This window comes from Arvicanthis niloticus, chromosome 1, assembly GCF_011762505.2.
Source record: "Arvicanthis niloticus isolate mArvNil1 chromosome 1, mArvNil1.pat.X, whole genome shotgun sequence".
Taxonomy (NCBI): Eukaryota; Metazoa; Chordata; class Mammalia; order Rodentia; family Muridae; genus Arvicanthis; species Arvicanthis niloticus.
In genome coordinates, this window is record NC_047658.1 from 116,119,659 (window position 1) to 116,144,823 (window position 25,165).

A 25,165-nucleotide genomic window follows, 5' to 3' on the forward strand; every position below is an offset into this window, starting at 1 on the left:
AGGCTAGACTTAAAATTAAAAATGGAGAAATTGAATTCCCAGCAACCACATGGTGGCTCACAACCATTTGTGGTGTGATCTAGCTCCATCTTCTGGCTTGTAAGTGTACATGGAAAAAAGAAAATGGTTTACTTTTAATCTTGATTTGCGTTTAGTGATTTTTAAAAGTTGTTAAGAGATATTAATTGGCTAAAATCTCATCTTAAGCTTACTATAGGAGGACTTAAACCTCTGTTTGATATTTTCAAAGGAATGCAAGTCCTAATTCCCCTTGACAATCAACTAATAAAGGAGAGATAGCTTTGCTGAAAATAGAGTAAGCTGTCAGTTATCAACAGATAGATTATATAGACTGATAAATTGTTGGCTGTTTGTGTCGTTACTACTCATATGTCCACAGCAGCCCTTTGACAAAAGAAACCATTAATGTGGATTTATTTTTCTATATCTACAAATAAAGTTTAAACATCCTATTATAAAATTATAATTGTGTTAATACAAGATTATATGATAAAATCCTAAAAGCATTTTGGATAAAAGGTTTATTCCTTATTCCAAATAGCAATTAAATTGGTTATTGAAAAATAATGATATTTGGTCTATTACATGGCAAACATTTTAGACAAATTTGATAATCATTTGTTACACTTTTTCTCTATGCATGCTTTTATATTTCCTAAAATTTACTATGCATGCAGCCCGTAGAAAAGATGTTTGCTATATTTACTATATTTACAGATGCCTCATCTATTGAGAAGACAGTATATGTAATTAAATCACATATTTATTTTCTTGAGTTTCCCCTGCTTCAACACAAACAATTAAATTATGTGTTGTAGCCACTGTTTGAAATGCTAAAAAAATCAAGCTTTCAATTTATATACTCATAGCCAGTATATGGCTTATGATTTATAGTTGCTTAAAATTGTTTCTTTTTTAGATATAGCTAATTCTCAAATTTTATTTATAAAAATACAGCTTAATTTATAAAACATGCACTGTTTTTTAACTTTATAAGGCAATTAAAAGCTCATTGGATTATCTGAACCACAGGACAATGCCAGAGTAGATTTATATACTAGACATATTCTAGGCCTTTCAAAAATAATTGGCTATACAATCTTATTCTTTACAACATCAGAAGAGTAATAGCTTAAGACAACAATTTGACATTTCTAGAAAGTGTGCAAGTTAAATTGCAAAAACTTGTTCTCAATATTTTCAATTTTTTCATAATGGTGTTAAGCCTTGAGGACTTATATGTAATCAATTTTGGCAAATAGACGTCACTCATTTTTAAAATATGTACATGTGACTTGACACCTTTTAGGCTTTCTAGTTGCAACTACTTTAACAAGAGAGCAACTAAAAATATAATTAGTTAATATTTTCCTGTGCTTGGTGTTCCATATTAGACTAAGATAGATAATGGAACTGGCTATTACAGTTATTTGGCTACATTCAAACATTTGAGATGTTTGTTGACAATTTAATATTACTGATATTTCCTTATTGTCCTCAAGGACAAGAAATTGTGAAAGAGATTATGAAACTTTAAAATAGTATCTTCATAACTCTCTGAGTGTGGAAAAGCAGCTAATGGTGCTTCCTCCCTGGTTTTACAAGTAATTCTAAAAAATTGGCTTTTTTAAATCTGGAAAGGGGGAATTATACCCCCCCAAGGTCACCAAAAGCACACCTTGCTTTTGTCTTGTTTTAAATTTTCTGCAAACTGATGCTAAAGTCAGTCTGTAGTAGATTGCCACTGGCATCCAGTTACTTCTAGCTCATTTGCCAGGGTCTTGTGGAGAGACCCCTTAACAATACTTGGTGTGGTCCCAATCCTGTTCTAATTTGGGATCGTGGGTCAGTCTACATTTTTCAGAAAAAGAAATTGGAGCCTGATGGCTGCCTGAAAGACTGGCCCTCAAGTGGACACAGATCTTGAGCCTAATAATTATGATTCTAATGATAAAAATGGCTCAAAATCTTTATCAACCAGCTGATTTAATAATCTCCACTCTTACTGGAGAGTGTTTTTTATCATTACTTAAAGCCACCCACTATATACCTGGTGGCCAGACTTTGCGTCTGATCCTTGCTAATTAGCAGTTGCATTAGATACTGGAATACTTCCACTTCCAACCTTATTTTCTACATTGTTTGGATAATCATGTTGCTTTTAACCTTTGACCCTTATATTTTAAGCAGATTGGTTGCCCTCACACAGGATCGTTCTCAGCAAGCTCAGCTATTCATCATGGCAGTTACATATCACTGTGAAGAATTGGATCTAGTGCATGCCCACAGGCCCTTTGGTCTGAATGTGGTCTTGGTCTAAAGAGTGTGCCAATGAGGGCCAGTTAGTCAATGACGGGTAAGAGTGTTTTGAGCTCCTATAAACCTAAGACAGAGGCATACATCATTATGCTATGTATGTTTTCCTCAATGACGGGTAATTATAGGAGTAATTTTTAGCTCCCATAAACCTAAGACAGAGGCATACATCAATATGCTATGTATGATTTCCTCAATGATGGGTAATATAGGAGTAACATAAATGCCAACCTAAGCCAGGTACGGTTGCCCGGCCACTCGAGACACTAGATGGGATGAAATTGTGCCCTGTCCAGATATTGGCACTGCCATCTTAAAAAATTAAGGGGGGAACTGTGCCCTTCCCCCAGGCCTGAGCGGGCCTGCAAACTCATTTACCACAATAGACCAAGCAACAGTAGGACCTAGGAGAGGCATTGCATTACCAGCCTTGGCGCCTTGGAGCCTGCTACCTGAGCTAAGAAGAATGGACTGCCTGCTGAGCTAGCCTTGACACCTTCGGGACTGCTATCTCCTGGCCCAGCCCCTAGGCTGAACTGAGAAGAGACTCTGGGGGGTGGGGCTTCCCCTTTATATGTGAAAGCAAATTATTAAACTTCGAGCCTTGTTCAGAGAACTTTGTCTTGGCTTCATCTCTTTCCACCCGTTTCCCTATTCTCAGCCTCTCTTACAGGTGAACCCGGTTTAACATTGTTGCTGCTGGCGGCAACATGCATGTAGCCAAACATCTGACTGCATGAGGGGACCCCAATGGAACAATTAGGGCAAGGACTGAAGGATCTGAAGGGGATTGCAACCCCATAGGAAGAACAACAATGTCAATCAACTAACTTCCCCTCCCCCAGAGCTCCCAGGGAGTAAACTATCAACCAGAGTACACATGGTGGTGGTGGGGGACTCATAGCTCCAGCTGTATATGTAGCAGAGGATAGACTTATTGAGCATCACTGGGAGGGAAGTCCCTTGGTCCTGTAGAGGCTTGATGACCCAGGGTAGGAGAACACTAAGGCACTGAGGCAGAGGTGGGTAGGCAGTTGGGGAAGCACCCTCATAGATGCAGGGTGGAGTGGGATGAAAAAGCGTGTTTGTAGCGAAGAAACTTGGAAAGGGGATAACATTTGAAATGTAAATAAATAAAATAACCAATAAAAAAGAAATGCCCTACAATGGGGCGAGGGAGTATATAGAGCCCACATCCAGCAGAAAGACAGGGCATCAAGTGAGAGATGGGGTTGCCATTTCACAGTCAACACCTCTGACCCATAATTGTTCCTGTCTGAAAAAACTGCAGGGAGAAAAATGGAGAAGGGCCTAAGGAATAGAAGGTCCAGTGATGGGCCCAAAGTGGGATCCAGCTCAAGAGGAGGCCCCAAGGCCTGACACTATCCCTGAGGGTATGGAGCTCTCACAAAAAGGAACCTATCATGACTGCCTTTGGAAGACCCAACAAGTAGCAGAAAGAGTCAGTTAAAGATATTTATACCCAACCAATGGACAGAACCAGTTGACCCCTGTGGTCTAATTAGAGAAAAGGTGGAAGAAGCTGAGGAGGAAGGTGAACCTGTAGGAGGACCAGCAGTCTCAATTAACCTGGACCTTCAAGATCTCTCAGACACTGGACCATCAACCAGGCAGCATACACCAGGTGATATAAAGCCCCCAACACATATATAGCAGCGGATTGCTGGGTCTGGGTTCAGTCAGAGAAGATGCACTTAACCATCAAGAGACTGGAGTGCCCAGGCAGTGGAGAGTTCTGGTGAAGTAGGATGTGGGGTGGTGGGGATATCCTCAAGGAGATGGGGGATGGAAGGCAGGAGGAGGTATGGAATGCAGAACAGTCAGAGGATGGACTGGGAGGGGGATAAAATCTGGAGTGTAAAAAACCAAAAAGATTAAATAAAAATAAAAAAGGCACTGTGAAAAGCCTACCTCAAAAGACACAGGAAAAACAAGCAAGATGGCAAGTTGGGTGTGAGGAACAAGTCACAGAGAAAGTTTTGTTTGTGCTGCCTCCAGGACATTCTTCGTGGTGGTTCATACAACCTTTGGAAATAGCACCCAGAAACTGTGCTATTTTGGTACTCATAGAATGCTAGATCACTAATTATTTGTTCTGGCAAGTGAAAACATTGCATCAAGGAACCTATGACAGGCATAATAAAAGTGTGAAGTATGAGCCAAGAAGTAAATGAAACCCGTGTTATTTCTAGAGAGGACCTTTTATTTTATTTTTTTTATTTGATATTTTATTTACATTTCAGATGGCGTCCCCTTTCCCCAATTCCCCTCCCTAGAAAACCCTATCCCATGCCCCCTTTTTCTTTTTGCTTTTATACAATTTTTTTTAAAATGTTAATCAAAGGCTTTATAAGTTTGGTAATGCTCAATCAGTAATATAACCCAATACCCAATCTAGATATATCAACTATCTTTGACTGGTAGAGACATGTGAACATCTGCCTCCATATCCCTCTGCCATTTCTTTCTTTCTCTTTCTCTCTCTCATCACCTAGCTTCTCCTCTCCTCCTTCTCCTCCTCTCCTTAGTCCTTCTCTTCCTCTTGGTACTCCTCCCACCTTAGTTCCTCCTACATATCACCCTTCCTGTTCAAATAAAACTTTTCTCTCAAAATACAACTAGAGCATAATTATGTCAATTTGTACCAATGAGGTTCAAGATAGTCCTAATACCCAATCCATCATTTTGTTGACTAACCAGAACCTCTGTCATCTGTCCTAACTAAAACACTTAGTTCTGAACCTGGCTTTTTTCTTGGCTTTAGAATGAATGTCAGCTGAAAACCATTCACTCAAATCTTTTTTCTCAAAGTATATAGCCAGGATTGTCTATGAGACCATAAGTTTTCAACCCTGTCAGAAATCCCGAATGACTGAGTTAACTAAAATAGTAGGTGGCTACAGAACATTGACAGCAAGAAACGGTTACTAAGATTCTTTTCTAAATATCCAGTCATATTAGAATGAATTCAAAAATACAGAAACTTAATATGGTCCTCTGACATGTGTGTTCATGTCTGTCTGTCTAATGTTTACTTTATTTTTTTTTTTTGGTCTCTTATCTCTTCAGTCAACTCCCTACAATAAGGAAACACCTCCACTGGTGGAAAATTGAGTCAGAAAAATGAATTTTTTTCAAGTTATTTATATCCATCTTAGAGTCCTGCTATTAGAAACAACACATAGCATGTTGTTGAGATGTTGAGATGCTGAGATGTTGAGATGTTGTTCCTTTGGCTGGTTGTGTGGCTCAGTCACTCTTAAGAGGGAAAGTTCACCTTTCTTCTATAGCTCATGGAGGAGTGGGCCATTGAATATAGTAGCTGGCCATTGGTTATTAGCAATGCTTCTTAGTCCACAATAAAATGACAAACCTTCATCACAAACTCCTGTCTCAGTATTGTTATGCCTATTTTCTATGATCCAATGAATGTTGTGATTCTGTGAACAAAATAATTTTTATTCTATTTTGCTGTTTCTGTCATTAATATTTGTCACAGAAATATTGGTCACAGCAATGCAAAATTAGCCAACACAATTGGAACCATTAGTAAAGTTATACTTACAAGTCTGACCCTGTTTTAGACCATGTGTTGTGGTTTGTGGTGCATTTTGGGAGAGTTTGCATAGGTAGGATACAAAGGATGGTTCTTGTGGAAGTTCAGTATACTGAAATGCTGACACAAATTTGAACAGTGAAGGCCTCTATGAAATTTCAGATGAAAATGGCCCTTCCTTGGGAATTTGGGAGAAGAATGCATCTTTCCCTTTTAAGGAACAACAAAAAATTCTGGCAAGAGTCTGATCATATTTTGAAATTTTGAGTGGGGCTAAAGTCAAAGCAGTGGAGTAATTTATTTGTCAGATGAAATTTCATGACTGTACAGCTTTTAGACTGTGACATGGTGAAGAACAGGGGGTGATGAATGCCTATTCTGGGCTTTGTTTCTGTATTATAAGACCCAATTCCTAGGCTGATACTGGTGATCTTAATCTGGATGCTCCTTCCTCAGTTAATCTAATCAAGATAATCTAATCCCACAGAGGAATGCACAGTGGCTAAACTAATCTAAGTAATCTCTCACAGATGTTCTGGGAGCTTGTCCCTAGGTGACTCTTGATCCTGTTAAATGGACAATCAAAACTAAACACCACAGATATACTCCTGGCCAATTTGACACCCAAATATATCACCTTTGATCTATAACCTTCTACATGTTTCCTTCACATTCTCATAGGAAATAAGTCCATGGAGAAATACAAATCATTCAGAAGTCCAAAGTCTTTTTTTTCAGTGCCCTTACAAATATTCCTTAATTTCAGAAACCTATAAAATTTCTCAACATGTTTTTATATAATAAACTAAAGGATGTACTGCTAGTGTTCAAGGGAATAGAATAAATGTTTATATTTCAAAAGAAAATAGAACATAACAACAAATGACTGGACCAGTGTAAAACATTAAATACTGCAGGACTATGTCTGGTATCTAAGGCTCATAATGGAATCTTATGAGTACCAAAGGAATTAAGTAGTCGTTAAATATTCTTGTTCATGGCCATAGGTTAATATTCTGCCAGCCTCAATAAAAAATTGTATTTAGTATGTGACAGTCACTGGAGTTGAACAATGGTCAAAGTAAGGAGAATGAAGGACAGGCCACTGTTTTTAGACAAAGCAACAACAATTGTTTGGTCTCAGTTTAGAGTCCAGTGGGATAGAAATCCCCAGAAGGTCATCTTGGCTCAAGATTCCACTGTCATTATCAGAGACAGAATCATTGCCAAGGATGAGGACCCAGCAGCAATGACAAGGTGTGGTTGTAGTGAAGTTCTCCACAAAAGATCAGAAGAAAAGTCATCTGAAGGATCTGGATTCTTCTCAGTCTTCCAATTAGATCCAGGAGATCTTGAAAGGTCATTGAGGCTCAATAACTGTCTCCAATGGGAAGCAAAATGCTTATGCTTATGCAAGTATAAATATTTAAACAAATTCTGTTTTATAGTAGCACACTAAGTAGGGTTGATTTTGAGCTCTTCTTTTTTATTCTTTTATTTTATTTACATTTCAGATGTCATCCTCTTTTCCCATTTCCTCTTCTTAGAACCCCCATCCCATCCCTCCTCCTCTTATTTGCTTTGATACCATTTTAATTACATGAGTGTATTATGGTCAGTTCTAGGTTGAGAGAAATACAAATAGATGAAAATAGTCAAGGAACAAGCAAGACAATAAACACAAATAGTCAAAGAACAAGCAAGGCATTAAACACAATTATGTAAACTCTCTCGTGATCACTGTTTCTAAGGGCTTATCAGGATGACCAAAATATCTGAGCCAACTTCCCTGTCCTAGCCCAAAGTCATTTTCATGTCTGAAGCCTACTTTCTTGTTCTAGCCTAATATTTAGATTTTTGTCTAAAATTACTTCTTTGTTCTAGCCTAATGTCAGATTCCTGCCTGAAGCCTACTTCCTTGTCCTTGGCCAATGTCATATTTCTGCCAACCAGCCCATTTCCTTGTCCTTGCCCCATGTCAGATTCTTGCCAAGCAGCCCAACGGCTCTCCACCTCTCCTGCTTTTTTATTTTATTAACAACACTGAGACTGTCTTAGGTTGTTCTGACAAGAATGCCTTCCTCACCTGACATGAAGTATGCATTTTCCAAAGCAATGCACCTCTGTTTTAGGTTGGTAAGGCTCTGTGCAGAATCTTACCTATACTTAGCTTGCCAGCCTGTTAATTTAATAACTCTGTCTGGAGGTCTATTTTCAGATGATTTTGAGTTCTTCTTAATATGCCCTTTCTTACTTCATATCAGAGTTATACACTGCAATCTGTAGTGTTGTTGGCATAATGTGAGTGTTTTGTTTTCTACCAAGAAACCAAAAAATGATCTGCTGACTTTTTTTCCCTGTAATCCAATCTGTTCAACATTTGCTTTCTGAGAAGCTTTGTGAACCATGCCCTATGGTCAGTTCTGGAAAATGATCTGCAAACTCCCTGAAAATTAGCTAGAGTGAATCTGTCCCATGGCATGTTGCCTTTTGTGGGATGCAGAATTTATCAGGAACTACACTGAAGTATTTTTTCTTGGAAGTACTTTGCTTAATATTGAATTTGTTTAATAGAGTTAATGAAAAGAATCTGGAAGTAATGCAAATTGATTACAATGCAGTTCTCTACATTTGCCACTTGACCTGGTTTAGATCAATTAATTTCTACTGTAAACATATTGTTATTCATGTAGAAGCACTTGAAAGGCTTTCCAGTGCAAAGCTCATGTAGTAGTCTGATGCTTCTGATGATAGGTGGCTTAATGTCAGGAATGGAATAAGTGAATGATATGTGTTAGAGATTTTACAGTTCAATGAATAATACAGGGGAACATAAAGAGTTACATTCAACTATGTTAAATTTATCTCTCTGTGTATAATATCATACATCCATATATACATATAGATGTGAATAAATTTTCTGGATAGGAGCTTTTACTACAAAGAGAAATTGTTTAGAATGTCAATGATGTGGAGAGAAATGGTGTTGCAGTTACAGAGCTAAATTACTCCAGGCCATCTCTAGACCCTCTTGTAAGCATGTACTGTCTTCACTATATGTGACCCAATAGTTCTGTCACTACTATTCAAAGCATTGAGAATATAGAAACAGAGCTCTATTTTCTAACAACCAAAAGTCCAAGACTGTCATCAGGTAGCATCTGAGGTCAACAGATAAGATTTCCCCACATTTCTGTGACCTGCCTATCTAATGCAATGTTTCCTGATTTATGATTTTCTTCTTTTTGTTACTATAAAAGCCAAGGAAACCTTTATCAGATAGTAACATCAGAGTTGGCTTAAGGTGTATGGTCCTGGGCTCTTGTCACTCATATTTGTGTCCAATGTGCTGTGAATTGAGTCTAATGCTTCTTATGTTAATTTGGTCCCCAAATGTTCACAAGAATCTGCACAACCACACATAAAAAGTTGAGGGACCTTGTCCCCCAGTTGGTTAAGTAAAGTTGCCAGTGGCCAATGTCTGGGCAAGGAGATGGAGGCAGGACTTTAGGATCCTGGACAAGAAACTGAGGAACTAAGAGGAAGAGAGATAGCTGCTATGCCTGAGAGGTGTCAGACAGACAACATAGCTGTCAGGTAGGTGCTGGGGAACCCAGCCTGAGAGGACTACAGGTCTAAATCTGGGGAAGCCAAGATAGAATATAAATTTTAGTAAGTAATAACTCAGGAATATCAGAGGGGAGTGTTTTAGCCATGTGGAGGTTTGGAAGTCGCTCAACCATTGAGCTGTTTAAGGCATATTAAAATATAAATATTTCTCTCTCTCTCTCTCTCTCTCTCTCTCTCTCTCTCTCTCTCTCTCTCTCTCTCTCTCTCTCTCTCCTCTCTCTTTGTGTGTATGTCTTTTATTTGAGAACCCAGAACATTGGGGTAGGTAGTGAGGAGCACTGCCACCACCTTAGGAGTCAATATGAATAGTGTCAGTTGGGTTCTGCTACACAGTGCTTCTTCCTTTATCTTCCAGAAAAGAGACGTATTTTTGCATTTACACGTGAATTATATTTATAACACAGTACATCTTCAGACATAATATTACTTTGTTTTTATGATACCTGTTGAATATGGTTTATGTCTTTTTTCACTCTGAAGTAATCATACCAATATTCTCTATGAGCCTGCTTTTTTAAAATTAATTTTTATAGCATGTATTTTGGTCATTTTTCTTATTATCTAACTCTTCCTATATCCATATCCTTCTCATTGCCCAAGCCACCCAACATCATCTTTCTCTCTCAAAACAAAACCAACAAACCAATCCAAAACTAAAACCTCCCCCAAATTTCTGAACAGTGGCTAGAGAGTTGGCTCAGTGACTGAGAACACTGGTTGCTCTTTCAGAGGACCTGGATTCTAGCCCCATCACCACATAGTTTCTTACAACAGTGTAGCACCATTTCCTGGGTATCTGATGCTTTTTTTCTGTCCCCCACCCCATAGCTCCAGACACACATGTAACACACAAACACCATTTATTAAAAATACTCATATACATAACATAAAAGTTAAAAAAAATTTTCAAATAAAAACAAATCAAAAATTCGATAAGATTACCATCACTACCACCACCACCATCACCACCACCATCAAAAACAACAACAAACCAAAAATGAAACAAATCCTTCCTATATCACAAACATAGGATTTTGTGTTGAGCTAACTTTAAAAAATAAATACTTGGTTGTAATAGCATATGACATATTTACTTACATTGTTGCTTAATCAGTACTTAAGAATGAAATCCTCAATAGGTTATTCAACCTGAAATGTTCAGCCCTATATACATATGAGTAACTCTAAATGAACTCAAAAATTTTCACATATGTACACATGTGTGTGTATTAATATGAGTGTATGAAACAACAATAATTGTAGAAGAATCCATGGATTTGAGAGGGAGTTCAGGTTATGAGAAATATTGTTTGAAAGCAGAATGACCTAGATTATCATTGTATTGTACAATGAGTGTTATACAATACTCCTGTGTAAAATTCTAAAACACATTTAAATGAAAAATAATTATTGGGAGATTCTGGGCATAGTGGTGCAATTCCTTCTATTCTAATACATGGTATGATGAGGCATGAGTCCAAGGCCATGCTGATTTACATAAGTCCCAGGCTAGCAAGGGCTATGTACTAGAGGCCCTTTCTAAAAATACAAAATAAACAACAATAACAGTAAAGAGTCATTTACTGTATGAGTGTTCACCGTGTCCTTAGTAGTCCATTTATTACTGTTGCATAAATGATTCTGATGAACTGAATAAAGACATAGCATAGAATCATGTCTTTGTGTTATATGTGGCAGTTAAGCATGGGATACCCTGTCATACTGATCAGAAAGACTGTATTAGCTTTCCTGTGCTATCTTGACAAGATGTGCTCATTAATGCATCTTTTTGTCTTTGCATTTTCTCCTTTACTTTAATATCTGACTTTATTGGCCCAAAAGTTAAATTTAGCTTCATGTTTAATTGTGTTACAATGATATGAACTGGCCAAACAATCCATTTAACATATGTGGAATTTATAATCTAATGTAAATCAGGCCTTGCATATATGATCCTGCCATTCTCTATTTCTACAATATATTTACATTAAAAGATTCTCAAGAGTAGTGTGATACTTTTTTACATTTTTGTATCATCATGAACTCAGTGTTCAACTCTGATTAAAAGGTCCCATTATACTGGTTTATATTTTGGCTTGTCTGTCAGGGGCAGCTTTGCTTATACACTGAAGGCCTAAAATCAGCTATAGGCCTAAGTCAGCCTGCTAACACAAAGCCTCAGTTCTCTGTGGAAAAACACTGAAACAGATAACTATAAGATATTGTAAACAGGCAGCTTTGGTGGAAATTTACCAGCCTGGATAGGAACAAGTAGTCATAGGTCTTGTAGATAGTCATAGACCTTGGGTAGCCTTGGTGGATAGTACCAACTTAGATAAGGACAAGTGAATCATAGGTGGAGTCATAGTGAACTGTCCCCTGAACCTTTACCCAGCTGACACTCTGTCTGGAAGATATCTGTACTTCCCCTGAACACCTATGCTCCTGCGTCATCCCCTTCCCCACATCCTGCATTTTTGTGTATATAACTCCTGTTTGAAAAAGTAAAATCAATGGTTTGATCAGCCTATAGATAAGCCATGATCCTTTGCATTCACCTGTCCCCAATCTTCTCTTTCAGGTGACCTCCTCAGACCCCTATTTAATGCCCTGCTGGACAGGACACTTGTCTTAGAGTTTCCATTGCTGTGAAGAGACACCATGACCAAGGCAACACCTATAAAGGACAGTTATTTGGGGCTGACTTACAATTTTAGTGGTTCTGTCCATTGTCGTCATGGTGGGAAGCATGATATCATGCAGGGAGATTTTGGTTATTTTTATGTCCCACACCCGACCCCTCACCCTACTAGACCTCTAAACTCCCTGGGGGACTCCAGACTCTTTGAGGGTTAGGTGAATCTTCTCTTTCTAAACCCAGACACAGCAGTCCTTGTTGGATATGTGTTGGGGGCCTCAAATCAGCTGGTGTATGCTGCCTGGTTGGTGGTCCAGTGTTCAGGAGATCTCCGGGGTCCAGGTTGATTGAGACTGCTGGTCCTCCTACAGGTTCACTCTCCTCCTCAGCTTCGTCCAGCTTTCCCCTAATTTGACCACAGGGGTCAGCAGCTTCTGTCCATTGGTTGAGTGCAAAAATCTGCATCTGACTCTTTCTGCTGCTTGTCAGGTCTTTCAGAGGGCAGTCATGATAAGTTCCTTTTTGTGAGTGCTCCATAGCCTTGGTAATAGTGTTGGGTCTTGGGGCCTCCCATTGAGCTGGATTCCACTTTGGGACTGTCACTGGACCTCCTTTTCCTCAGGTTCTTCTCCATTTCCATCCCAGCAGTTCTTTCATATAGGAACAATTATGGGTCAGAGTTTTGACAGTGGGATGGCAACCCTATTCCCCAATTAATGTTTTGTCTTTCTGCTGGAGATGTGCTCTACAAGTTCCTTCTCCCTAATGTAGTGTACTTCATCTAAAGTCCCTCTCTTTGAGTCCTGAGAGTCTCTCATCTTCTAGGTCTCTGGTACATTCTGGAAGGTCCCCTCAAACTCCTACCTCTCGAGGTTGCCTGTTTCTATTTTTTTCTGCTGACCCTCAGGGATTTCAGCCCTTTCCCCCCACCCAATACCAGATCAGGTTCCCCTCGCAATACCCTTATAACTGTTCCCTCCCAGTTTCCTTCCTCCCTCCTGCCCTTCCTCCCTCCCTTCCTCTCTTCTTCTCTCCTCCCTCCCCCTTGTGGTTGCTTTACTCTCCCTTCTAAGTTGGACTGAGGCATCCTCATTTGGGCCCTTCAACTTGTTGAACTTTTGAGTTTTGTGGATTGTATCTTGGGTATTCTTTACTTTTTGGGGCTAATATCCATTTATTAGTGAGTATATACTATGCATGTCCTTTTGTGTCTGAGTTAACTTACTCAGGATGATATTTTCTAGTTCCATCCATTTGCCAATAAAAATCAAGGTGTCCCTGTTCTTAATAGCTGAGTAGTATTTCATTTTGAAAATGAACCACATTTTCTGTAGCCATTTTTTTGTCATGGGACATCTGGGTTGTTTCCAGCTTCTAGCTATCACAAATAAGGCCACTATAAACATAGTGGCACATGTGCCCCTGTGGCCTGGTGGGGCATCTTTTGGGCATATTCCCAAGAGTAGTATTGCTGGGTCTTCAGATAGATCTATTTCCAGTTTTTTTGAGCAACCTCCAGATTGATTTCCATAGTAGTTGTACCAGTTTGCAATCCCACAAGCAATGGAGGAGTGTTCCTCTTTCACCACATCCTTGCCAACAAGTGCTGTCACCTGAGGTTTTGATCTTAGTCATTCTGATTGGTGTAAGGTAGAATCTCAGGGTCGTTTTGATTTGCATTTCTCGGATCACTAAGAACTTTGAACATTTTCTTCAGTGTTTCTCAACCATTTGAGTTTCTTCTGTTGTGAATTCTCTGGTTAGTTCTATACCCCATTTTTGATTGGCTTCTTTGGTTTTTTGGTGGTTAGCATCTTGAATTCTTTACGTATTTTAGATATTGGCCCTCTATCAGATATGGGGTTAGTGAAGATTTTTTTCCAATCTGGAGGTGGGTAATTTGTCTTATTTGGTATCTTTTGCCTTACAGAAGCTTTCCAGTTACATGAAGTTCCATTTATCAATTATTTCTCATAGAGAATGAACCATTAGAGTTCTGTTTATGAAGTTCCCCCCTGTGCCAATGAGTTCAAAGTTCTTTCCCACTTTCTCTTCTATTAGATTCAGTGTATCTGGTATTATGTTGAGGTCCTTGATCCACTTGGACTTGAGCTTTGTGCAAAGTGACAAATATGGATCTATTTTCATTTTTTCTGCAAATCAACAGCCAGTTAGACTAGCAACATTCTTTGAAGATGCTTTCCTTTTTCATTGTATAAGTTTGGCTTCATTAGAGATTAAGTTCCCATAAGTGTGTGGTTTTATTTCTGGGTCTTAAACTTTATTCTACTGATCAATGTGTCTGTCTCTGTACCAATACCATGCAGTTTTTATCACTATTGTTCTGTATTAAACTTGAGGTCAGGAATGGTGATTCACCCAGCCATTATTTTATTGTTAAGTATTGTTTTCACTATTCTGTGTTTTGTTTTGTTTTTTTTTGTTTTGTTTTGTTTTGTTTTTTTTTTGTTTTTTTTGCCTTTACAGACAAATTTGAGAATTGCTCTTTCCATGTCTTTGAAGAATTGTGTTGGGGTTTTTATGGGAATTGCAATGAATCTGTAGATTGCCTTTGTAGGATGGCCATTTTTACTATGTTAATCCTGTCAATCCATGAGCATGGGAGATCTCTCCATTTTCTAAAAACGTCTTCAATTTCTTTCTTGAGATACTTGAAGTTGTTGTCGTACAGATCTTTCACTTGTTTAGTTAGAGTTACCTCAAGATATTTTGTATTATTTTTGGCTATTATGAAGAAAATTGTTTCTATAATTTCTTTTCTTTGGTTTAGGTACCTTCCTTGTGTTGGAGTTTTCCTTCTAGGATCCTCTGTAGGCCTGGATTGGTAGATAGATACTGTTTGAATTTGGTTTAGTCCTGAATATTTTGTTTTCTCCATCTATGTTCATTAAGACTTTTGCTGGGCTGCCATTTGTGTTCCCTTCGAGTCTGCATGACCTTTGATCAGGCTCTTTTGGCTTTCGTAGTCTCTGTTGCGAAGTCTAGTATAATTCTGATAGGTCTACCTTTGTATGTTTCTTGGCCCTTTTCCCTTGCAGCTTTTAATATTCTTTCTTTGCTCTGTGGGTTTTGTGTTTTAATTATTATGTGACCAGAGGATTTTGTTTTGTGGTCATATTTATTTGGTGTTCTATAAGCTTCTTGTACCTTTATGGTCATATCTTTCTTTAGGTTGGGGAAGTTTTCTTTTATAATTTTGTTGAAGACATTTTCAGGTCCTTTGAGCTGAAAATCTTCATTCTCCTCTATTCCAATTATTCTTAGATTTGGTCTTTTCATTGTGTCTTGAATTTCCTGGATGGTTTGGGTTAGGAGTCTTTTATGTTTTGAGTTTTCTTCGACAGTTTTGTCAATCTCTTCTAAGGTATCTTCTACACTTGACAGTCTCTCTTCTATCTCTTGTATTCTGTTGGTGATACTTACATCTGTAATTCCTGAATTGTTTTCTAGGTTTTCCATTTCCAGGTTTGCCTCCATTTGTGTTTTCTTTACAGTCTCTACTTCCACTTTTATGTCTTGGACTGTTTTATTCAATTCCTTCACCTGTTTGATTGTAATTTCCTGTATTTATTTAAGGGATTTGTTTCCTCTTTAAGGGCTTCTACTTGTTTAACTGTGTTTTCCTGTTTTCTTTCAGTGAGTTATGTATATCCTCATTAATGGACTCTATTATCTTCATGAGATAGGATTTTAGGTCAGCTTCCTGATTTTCAGGTGTGTTTGTGTGTTCAGGGCTTTTTGTGGTGAGAGAACTGGGTTCTGATGATACCCATGTAAATTGGCTTCTGTTTCTTATGTTTTTGTGGTTGCCTCTCACCATCTGGTTGTCCCTGGTGTTTGCTGGTCTGGGTGACTCTGTCTGTAGTCTGCCTCTTTTGTCTCTGGGTTGCTTTATGTCTCCTGTTTTATCTGTGGCACTGGCTGTAGCAGACCACCTGTGGGGGCTTCCAACTGGGGGCTCTTCAGTAGAGCAGAGAAGCTGCTGATCTGTTGGCCTGGCTACAGTCCATCTCCTGGGAGGTCTTTGGACTGGTGGGTCTCCAGAGGAGCACCCTAGTGTGAAGATTTTCTTTGGGAGGGAGGTGTCTACTGACTGTGGTTTTTGTTATCCTGTGTGCAGCAGAATCCCAGGGAGGCTTTCAGTCTGTTGGGTCAGTTGCCTTCCATGCCACAGAGCCCCCTGAGGTCTTCAGTCTTGTGTGTAACACCATCCTTGGACTTAAGCTTTTATTCAATTCCAATTCAAAAGATGGAAGCCTCAGTGGCTGCATTTTGTTCAGAGGTCACTCATCTCTTCATTATATTTCATGTCTCTAACAGGGTTGTCTCATTCAACACAGAATTTAGCTCCATTCCACTTCTTGGTGTCACTTTAATACTTGAACCAAAAATTTTGTATTTTTTCTTTCTAAGCTTGTTATGTTTGATCAAAACACTCCTTGTAAAGGTGAACCACAGGCCAAAGTCTATGCTAGTCTGTTTTGAGATTTCCTTTGTCAATGCAATTAATCTGATTTTTTCTCTTTAGCCTCATTTAGACTCTTCAAATAAGGAGAAAAGCAGCCACATTATTCACCAAAATATTACAAGCACAGTCTCTAGGAAACATGCTAAAATCCTTCTCTTTTGAAACCTCTTGAACCAACTCTCCACAGTTCAAATTGCCGTCAGCACAACAGTTTTCAAAATTCCTGCTAGGATGACCCATTAAACAACACTTAAAATTTTCAGCTTTTCTAATCCAAAGTCCCAAAGTCCATATTTCTCTGAATAAAAATGTGTCTATCACAGCAATACTCCACAGTTCCAAAGTTCTTATTTTTCCAACAAAAACATGATCACGCCTATAAAAGCAATGTTCCACTCCTTATGCCAAGTTTTTAGTTAAGGTTTTCATTGCTGTGAAGAGACACCATGGCCAAGGCAACTCTTACAAAGGTAAACATTTAATTTGGGCTTATAGTTTCAGTGGTTCAGTCTATTATCATCATGGTGGGAAGTGTGGCATCAGCCAGGCTGACTTGATGCTGGCGGAGCTCAGATTTCTACATCTTGATCAAATTGAAATGCAACTACTGTGTTTTATACTAAGAAAAACTTGAACATATATATTATATTTCAAAGCCCATGTATACATTTTCTTCAACAACGCCATACCTACTCTAAGGAAGCCACACCTCCTAATTGGGTCACTCACTATGGTCAAAGCATACATATATACATATATATATATATATATATATATATATATATATATATATATATATATTGGTATCAAATGCATACATTTTGAAGGCCAAATCTATTCAAATTACCACAGGCTGTTTTCTGGATTAGGTGTTATTTTCAATGTCTTTGCAATAATCACATGGAAATTCTGCTTTGTTTTAGGCACTTATTTATTTTCAATTTGTTTTTTCTCATACAATGTATCCTAAATATACTATCCCCTACCCCTTTTCCCCACTTCCTTCCTACCTCTCTTATCACCTAGATCCACTGCTAATTCTCTTAAAAAATAGCTCTTCCAGTGGTATCAACCAAAAATGATATAACAAAATGTAATAAGATTAGACATAAAATTTCATGTCAAGCCTGGACAATACAACCCAGTAGAAAGATAAATATCCCAAGAGCATTTGGAGTCCAACCAAATCCCTGAGCTAAACAACCATAGTTTAGGGCCTAGCATAGACCCATGCAGGCTCTGTGGTTGCCACTTCAGTCTCTGTGAGTCCCTGTGAGCCCTGACAAGGTCATTTTGTGAGCTGTGTTCTTCTGGTATTCTTGACCCCTTTGGCTTCCACAATCCTTTCTCATACTATTATGTGAGGTTCTAAGACTTCTCCCTAATATTTGGGTATAGGTCACTTTATCTGTTCCCATCTGCTGCTGGAAGAAGCCTTTCTGATAACAGTTAGACTCTGCACCCATCTTTGGGTGAAGAATATCATTAAGAATCATTTCTTGACTTTTTTTTTTGTTTGGCCATGTTTGGTTCTAACACAAGTCTCTGAGCCATCCTGCTTCTAGATCCAGGCCATTTATTTTTGAGTGTATGACATTTTATGAGGTTAGTCATTTTGTGTCTGACTGTGGTTCTGTCTGGAGGTGGTGACTTAGTTTTGGGGTAACAGACTCAGATTGTTCACTTTTTAATGGTGTTTTTGGGCCTGCACTGTTGTATTTTATGGAATTGTGTCCATATCTCTGAGGTGTAATATGTTTTATGTATCCACACTAAGTATTCTTTTTTTTCATTTATCCTTTATATGTTTATTAATTAAAATTATTTATTTATATCCTAAATGTTGCCCCCTCTCCTAGTCCCTCTTCCCAGAGTTCTTCACCCTATCCCCTTTGCCTCTAAAGGGTGTCTCCCCTCCACTAATCCCCCTTCCCTGGGGCATCAACTCTTTATAAGATTAGGTGAATCCTCTCCCACTGAGGCCAGAGGCAGTCCTCTGCTTCATATGTGCTGGGGACCTCAGACCAGCCCATATATTCTCTTTGGTTGGTGGCTTAGTCTCTGGGGACTCCCAGGGGTCTAAATTAGTTGATACTGTTGGTCTTACTATGGGGTTGCTGTCCCCTTCAGTTCCTTCAATACTTCCCTTAACTCTTCCAAAGGAGACTGTGGCATCAGTTCAATGACTGGCTGTAAGTATCTGGATCTGTATCAGCCAGCTCTGGTATTGTCTCTCAGAGGACAGTCATGTTAGGCTCCTGTCTGCAAGAACAACATGGCACCAGCAATAGTGTCAGGGAGTCCCCAGAGATTAAGCCACCAACCCAAAAGCATACATGTGCTGATCTGTGACCCCTGGCACATATGTAGCAGAGGACTACCTTGTCTGGCCTCAGTGGGAGAGGATGCACCTAACCCTATAGAAACTCTCAAGGTAATATTAGAAGCCTGTTCAATGCTATCTTTTTTTCTAGAACTCTTAAATATATTGGTAAGTGCATAATTAGGTATTAACTATTTAGATTTTGTTGAAGTTGCAGTGGAAATACCAAGTTCATGAGACCAGGGAGAAACTGAAAAATTGAATTCCTTTTTTTCCTGCTATGCCTAGATTGCCTACATTGTAAATTTAGCATTTTCATAAGCTCTTGTAAGTCCTTGTCAAATAGTGAAGAGAATTCAGTATTAGATTTGCAGTATGTAGTTTTAAAATTAAGTGATGTTAAATCTGGTGCTGGCATTTGGCAGTCATGACCAGCCCCCATGGTTATCCTGGTGCCATGCTCCACTGGTACAAAACCCATTCTCTAACAGCTTTAATTACATTAATTGCTAGCACCACTGCTTCTGCAATAGCTTTAACACAAGAAGTTAAGACAGTTACTTTTTAAAAACCATTTAGCAAAAAAATTTACTATTAAGACAGTTAATTTTGTTAGTCATTTAGCAAAAAAATTACTAATGTGTTGAGTATTCAAGAGGATTTATATAGGTGTTTGGAACAATGGATTGATGCTCTGTATCCTATTCAAATTATTGGAAGAAGGTTAAGGGTTTAACTGTTAGGAGTCATCTTGAGTGTTAATGCAAATACCCTTGGAGTTGGATTACTTCTAAAATTTACAATGATAATCATTATAATTAGAAAAAAGTTTAAAGACACCTGTAAATTATTTGGCATATTCTTACACTTCTCTGGATATTTTAACTTTGCATAGTGAGATTATGAATTTAAAGAATGCTGCTCTACTGAGCTTTGATGCTGCAGATAATACTGATAAAATTATCCATGGCTTGAGGTCAGTATTTCCATTTTGGTCAAACCTCAAGAATGGCAAATATAGCTAAATCATGCCAGCCACTTTTGTCCTGGGAATACTTTTATTCCTGCCCATCTTGTTAAAGCTTATCTCTAACTACATCAACATGTTGGCAGCCAAAGTACATGGATTCAAACTGAAAATGGACCCCCAGACAGAGTTATTAATTTAACAGGCTTGCAAGACTAGGATGGGCAAGATTCTGCACAGAGCCATACCAACCTAAGACATAAGTGCATTGCTTTTGATAATGCATATTCCATGATGGGTAAGGAAGGCATTCTTGTCAGAACAACCTAAGATAGGCTCAGTCTGGTTTATGCAATAAAAATGGGGGAGATATGGAGAGCTTTTGGGGCTACCTGACAGGAATCTGACATTGGCCAAGGACAAGGAAATGGACTGCAGGCAGGAATCTGACATTAGGCTAGAACAAAGAAGTAATTTCAGACAGGAATCTAAATCCTAGGCTAGAACAAAGAGGTAATTTCAGGCAGGAATCTAAATCTTAAGCTAGAACAAAGAAGTAATTACAGGCAGGAATCTAAATTTTAGGCTAGAACAAAGAAGTAGGTTTCAGGCATGAGAATGACTTTGGGCTAGGACAGGTAAGTAGGCTCAGATATTATGGTTATCCCGATAAGTCCTTAGAAATAGTGATCATGGAAGTGATCACGGGACTCTGTTTTTTGTCCTGCTTGTTCCCTTTGACTATCTGGGTTTATTGTCTTGCTTGTTCCTTGACTATTTGCATCTATTGAATTGCTAGTCTCTCAACCTAGTACTGACCTTAATACATGTAATTTAAATGGCATAAAAGCAAAAAAGGAGGAAAAGGGATGGGATAGGAGATTAATGGGGGGTAAATGGTGAAGGGGATAACATCTGAAATATAAATAAATAAAATATCAAATAAAAATATTAAAACCCCTCTTCTCTAGGTCTCTGCATGCTAAACTGAATTACTGAGGCCATCCAACCCCTGTGGCTGGACTGCAGAACAACAGCTACTGCCCACCCAGCTCTCCTTATTCCTGTGAAATGAAAACACCAGAGACTTATATTATACCAGCCAGATTTATAATGGTAAAACTCCAACCCCAAAATGCTCATGCAGAGAACATAAAACTTATTTGATAAAAATACAAGCAGCACACCTAGATTGGGCAAATATACCCTATACTACTCTATTACCCATCTATGAAATCCCTAGATATTTCTATCTCCATGCAATGTGAGTCTGCTCACTGTTCAACCTCTTTTTTCTCTATCTTCTTCTCCCTCCATCTTCCATCTCCATTTCTCCTTTCTTCTTCACCCCTTCTTTAAATCTTTCAGCCTGCCTTTTCCTTCCACTACCCAATCACAGGCTCTAGCCTTATCTGACCAATTAATATTTAAACTGACATCACCTGATTACATGCTCTCCTCCTAGTCTGGGCACCCCTTATGAGGGAACAGAAAATACAAACAGCAATCTACAACATAGATTGATTATCAAATTCCTCATTACATGCATCAAGGTCATTTTCTAAAGGAGGCTCTAGTAAAGAATTTGAGGAAGTTGTCACTGGGATCATTATTGGTAGCACTAATTTTTACTTTTCATTTTGTCTAAACAGGTAGAATCTTCTCTTTTTGCCTGTTAACAGTCTTAAGGTTTGTATTCATGCAAGGAATTCAGCATGTCTTTCTAATGATTAATATCCAACTTGTCTCCTTAAGAATTTTAATGACAGTCTAAATCATTGCCCAAGTTACCCAAAATTGAATGTGTACCTGTTAGGAACCACGGTGAGCGTGACAGCATTCGCCATTACAAGATGGCGCGGGCATCCTGTGCTCCCACAAGTAAACAACTAACTGCGCAGGTGCAAAAGGCAAAAGAGCGCCAAAGTCACTGCCCATCCCGGGGCATAATATGGGGTGATGAGTGAACAGCCAATCAGAAGTGAACACACCACTCTAGGGTACATATAGCAGTGCCTTTCCCGGGCTTGGGGTCTTCCGCTTCTGCTGATACAAGAATAAAGCCTCATTGTAGTAACTACTCGAACACTGCCTCACGTGTCTCTTTCGCGGGCGAAGGGGACTTGGAAGGGGCATGGAACAATCTGGTGCCGAAACCCGGGAGTTTCAAGGCGCCGCAGAGACCCCCCCCCGAGATTCAGGGCGGGTTAAAAGACTACAGGATCGAGGTACATCTCTGAGAGATATGTTTGGGGTGGAAGCCTTCGTTATGAGCGGATTGTAACCCATTGTTGCCGCTGCACTAGTTGGCCTCTTGTTTGTGTTGTTTTTGCTTTTAGCTTATTTGTGTTGTGGGGATCTAGCTTGCAGCCCAGCTAGTAGTGCAAGTCAAGAGGTTTCAAGAGAGGTCCACTCCAGGGTATCAGAAACAGAGCGTGTTAGTCGGCATCAGGCCAAGGAGCCTGGGGAAAAAGATAAGGCCAAGGAGCCTGGAAAGGAGAAGCAGGCAAAAAAGCCTGGGCAACAGAGACAGGCCAAGGAGCCTGGTCAAAGAAAAGAGTACTCAAAAGGAACAGGGGCCACTGCAGGGCCTGTTAAGGTTAAGGACACTTCACCGGGTGATGAGAGAGTAGAGGTCAAAAGGACACCCCCCCCCCATACCCCATTAAGGAGCTTGCCGCCATAGACCTTAGCAGCTCCGAAGAAGAAAGCCTAGAGCTACAGCTGGCATTTCCAGTCTTTGAAGAGGCAGAGGGAGCCTGTGTTCATGCCCCAGTAGAGTATAGGCAGGTCAAAGAATTAGCTGAGGCAGTACACGCATATGGAATTGGGCTAATTTTACTGTATCCCAAGTGGAGAGATTAAGTACAGCTGCTATGATGCCAGGAGACTGGCAGGACATGGTGAAGGCAGTACTTAACAATATGGGCCAATACCTAGAGTGGAAGGCCTTGTGGCACGAGGCACTGCAAGCACAAGCCAGGATTAATGCAAACACTGAGGGACAACAATTATGGACTTTTGACATGCTGGCTGGAGTTGGCGTACACGTGAATGACCAGACCACTCATCCCTGGCAGGTCTACGCACAGATAGCATCAGCTGCTGTTAAGGCCTGGAAGTCTCTCCCCAGGCGAGAAGGGAGTAATCTTTATTTGTCCAAAATAACTCAGGGGACCAGTTAGTCCTTCTCTGACTTTGTGGCCCGCATGACTGAGGCAGCTGGCAGAATCTTTGGGGAACCAGAGCAAGCAATGCCATTAATTGAACAAATGATCTTTGACTGGTTAAGAATCTGTCGTGGCTTGGGAGGTCCCCTCACTAATGCAGGACTTGCGGCAGCAAATTTAGAGATGGCTGCTGTCCTTCTCCAAGGTCAGGGACGCGATAGACCCCTGCCATGGCTGGGGAGGGGAGCTGTCTGTGTTTCTCCACAGGGTGAAGACAATCCAATTTGGGTCCCCACGCGGCTGGTGTAGATCGTGAAGAATGAAGCTAGATCGCAAGATAACGGCTCTGATTCTCCTGATGCTGATGTTCGATTTGGGGATAAGTATACCACTATGGGCCATAGTTAGATCTTGGCCTGTTCCCATGCCAGTACATTCAAATTCTGCAGTGCTGCCGTTGTTTACAGCTACTGAGAGTTACATGGATGCCCTGTGCTCTCGGCGCACCTACCAGCAGCCTTAGTTATATAATGCTACAAGTTTTCCATTAAATTTTACACTTTGTTTTGTGGCAGCAAGCAAGGGTAATAGACAAGTAAACTGCATACACCTTGTATGATTCTTAAGAAAGCTACTCTTGCTAATTGGGTGGATCCTGTGACTTACAGTAAGGTAGAGACAAGAGTGCTAGGGGCTGTCTTGAATCAGATTAGTTCAGGACAGATGGAAGGATCGGGAAATATTGGTCTGAATTCATCAGCACCTATAAACATTACCACCACCATGATTAGAAGTAATGTGACTATAATTAAGAGGTCCAATTGGCATACCAATAATGCCACTTTGCAACAGATGATACCGTGGTACTATCCAGATTTGTCCTTTCCAGTGGTGTTTTCACCTTGCCAGTCTAAGATTAAACCCAAGAGGCAAATTGCCAGAGGATTTAATTTATCCCCTCCTCTCGATTTGGCTATAATGAATAATACAGGTAAGAGCATTGGCATAGAAAATATTTGGCCCTTTTATCATTGGGTGTTGAGTAATGAGGCTGGAGCTAGTGCCAGTGTATCTGCCTTTGCCTTGTTGAATGGTATATTTCATGAAGTACAAAACGTTTCAGCTACACGATCTAATATCTCTAGCCATTTGAATAACATTAAAATTAATAAGGTGTTTAGGAATGCATCTGCACAACCGGTGTCAGTGTGTGTGGACCCCCCATTTTTCTTTATGTTATCCAACTTTCAAAATAATTCTGATATCTTGGATTGCAAGAATATTACATGCTTTTGGCACAATGCTGGAATGGATTACTAGACCTAGCCTTGGTTGTGCACATGCCTACCTTTGTGCCCATCCCAGTAGAAGCTGATCCCGAAACTTTCCCTACTACATCATTATTGAGACATAAAAGAGACTTTGACATTACTGCAGCCATTATCACTGCTATTACCATCTCTACAGCTGCAGCTGTGACAGCCAACACAGACATGGTTAATAAAGTTACAGCAGCTACTGTTGTTAATCAAATCTCAGAAAAGACCTCTGAGGCTTTGACCACTCTACAGAAAGTGGATGCATACCTGGCATCAGACATTCTGTTGGTCAACCAGAGAGTTGATTTGCTCCAAGCCCATGTGGAGCAGCTCACGGATGTGGTTCAAATGAGCTGCGTGTCAGCAACCCCACATCTTGTATTACACCTCTGAGATTTGTGAATGATGCATTTGTTCAAAGCCATAATCTTTCTGCTTATTTACAAGGGAAGTGGACTAGGGAGCTGGACCAGATGCAGCAGCAATTGCAGATCCAGATTTCGAGCCTTAATGGAACACGAGTGGACCCTGTTACCCCTGGCGATTTTACTTCTTGGCTTACCTCTGCCTTTTCCTTTTTTCTTAAAGGGTGGGGATAGGCCTGTTTGGTGCAGCCCTATGTTGTGGATTAGTGTTCATGATGATTGGTCTGTAAGCTCAGAGCCCAACAAAAACATGACAAGGTCGCTATCACCCAAGCCTTGAGCAATCATCT

General features: G+C 39.6%; 1 protein-coding gene and 1 long non-coding RNA gene across 2 annotated transcripts in view; one reads left to right on the top strand and one right to left on the bottom strand.

The window, feature by feature from the left end:
- The window catches only part of LOC117721828 (solute carrier family 22 member 27-like), a 48,489-nt gene that overhangs the window by 12,527 nt on the left and 10,797 nt on the right, over positions 1-25,165 (bottom strand). The gene's annotated exons all lie outside the window — the stretch shown is intronic.
- Positions 17,046-22,058, top strand: LOC143435176 (uncharacterized). Its single transcript, XR_013105237.1, has 3 exons — positions 17,046-17,141; positions 20,933-21,077; positions 21,614-22,058. It is a non-coding gene; the product is annotated as an uncharacterized LOC143435176 (long non-coding RNA).